Source organism: Echinops telfairi, unplaced genomic scaffold, assembly GCF_000313985.2.
Source record: "Echinops telfairi isolate 266 unplaced genomic scaffold, ASM31398v2 ScPeMD7_70;HRSCAF=299, whole genome shotgun sequence".
NCBI lineage: Eukaryota > Metazoa > Chordata > Mammalia > Afrosoricida > Tenrecidae > Echinops > Echinops telfairi.
Window position 1 is genome coordinate 61774668 of NW_022103968.1, and position 2358 is coordinate 61777025.

Sequence of the window (2358 nt, forward strand, 5' to 3'; positions counted from 1 at the left end):
TAATAATCACATTCAAAATTCTAGAACTGTTGTGTTCACAGCTTCAATTCCTTTTAGGATTTATATTATAATTCCCTTAACAATGTATGTGATATTATAATTAGGCAAGATTGCTTTCTGAATAATTTTGAGTTCTTAATAGAGTTGAGTTAATAGCTATTTACTATGAATAGTTTTAAAAATCAATCATCTCCCTATATACTTACAATAATTGTGTGGAAACCATTTATAATTGATCCAAAAAAACCGAAATAATTAGGTATCAATCTAACAAAACACATACAGAATCTGTCTACTGGAAATTATAAAATGTTAACAAAAGAAATCAAAGATATAAATAGATCTTAAAACATACTATGCTCATTCAAGATAGTAAAGTTATCGATTCTCCCCAAATTGATCCATAGGTTTAATGTAATACTTATCCAAAATCTCAGCAAGATTTTCATGGATATAGATGATTATTCTAGAATTTATACGGGACACAAGAGAAGTCGAACAGCTAAAACCATGTTCAAAAAGAAGAATTAAGTGTGAAGAATCACTTTAGCTAGGATTAAGACCTACTATGCAGGGGTTGCTATGAGTCAGAATCAATCCAATGGCAGTGAATGGGGTTTGGTTTTATACAGGGACTAGGGAGGAGCCCTGCTGTCTAGTGGTTTCCCATAGAACTGAAAACCACAAGGTCAGCACCTGCAACCCACCAGTGGCTCTGAGGGAGAAAGGTGAGGTGTCCCCGACTATAAACACTAATTATTTTTAATTATAAAAATCTAGGAAATCTGAAGAGGCAATTTTATCCTATCCTATCGGGTTGCTTTGAGTCGAAATGGACTTAGCAGTGATGGGCTATTTTAAAGAGTAAAAGAGCCCCAGAGGGACTGTCAAGTAAGTATTGGACTGCCAGCCACAAGATCAGCAGTTCAAACCCACCAGCCACTATGGGGGAGAAAGATGAGGCTGTTCCTATAAAGATTTACAACTATGGAAATCTTATCTAGAATCAACTATGAGTTGGAATCAGCAGATGGCTAATAAGTAAAAAGAAGTACTCATACTAGGTTCCAGTCATATGTGCGCTGTTTTAAAATAAATCATTTTAAACCTGTCTGATCAGTGGATGACTGCAGACAAGTTCTCTCAGTAACAGACTTGTCTTGGTCTCATCAGGGGGCCTTCAAAGTCCTATCAAAACAGTGACTTCCCAGGGCATCTGCTGAACCAGCTAAATTCAAGGCAGCGAGATCAGCACCGAAAGTTATGGTGTTTTTTGTTTTGTTTTTTTAATTCAACAATGGTAGTCTCATAGAACTTTTGGAAGAGCATAGGGTGATCACAGGGGCTTAGGAGGAAGAAGTTTTCAGAGTACCGAAAACTACACTAGTAAGGAAAAAAGCCATGAAAGTTGCACCAAGAAATGTTTTCCCATCACGGCAATGTACCACTCATTTTTTAAGAGGAGCAAGGGCCGTTCTGAGAATTCCAATGGGAAGCCTTACTCTAAATACCCGATAGCCCTGATATTGCCCCTAAGATTTCTTTTTGTTCCCGAAGCTCAAAGAACATTGAACACCGACATGATTTGTGTCTCTCAAGGATGCTAAAACCTCCTTTTTGATGTGGTATAAATTGAAGAGTGCAGAACTCACCGGTGGACGAATCAGAGAGATGGAAACACCATCTTCAGAAGTGTATGGGCCTAGAACAGATTCACACACTGATAGGTTTGTTCAAAATCATAACATTCTCTATGATTTCGTAACAGTTTTCTCCGTACTTTCATCTGATGACTGTCTAGAAAGAAGGACCAGTGAAATAATCGATAGCGGAAGGCTGGTTCCAGCAATACATGGACAGGGTATGCCAGAAATTCAAGCCGGGTTCGAGGATGACATTGGAGAAAGGGGTACCATTGCTAACGTCAGCTGTGTCTTGGCTGAAGCCAGAAAGATGCTTACCTGTGTCTCCTAGACTATGCGACCACAGTTGACGAGGTAGAGCATAACGGATGATGGCTAACACTGTGAACAATGGGAATTCCAGAACATTTATACTTGTGCTCTTGCAGAGGCTATCCACAGACCAAGATGTTCAAAGAGGTCAAGAAAACACTGCGTGGTTTAAAATCAGGAAACGTATGTGTCAGGGTTTATCCTTTTACCATACTTGCTCCATCTGTATACTACTGAAAAAAATATCGGAGAAGCTGGGTTATATGAAGAATGATGCAGCAGGATTAGAGATTCAATAGCAACCTGTGCTATGTAAATGGCATAAAACTGGCTCTCTGCTCCTCCTCGTTGCGACAGACAGCCGCCTCTCCGTGCAGTCCCAGCCGCATCCCGGAGACACGAT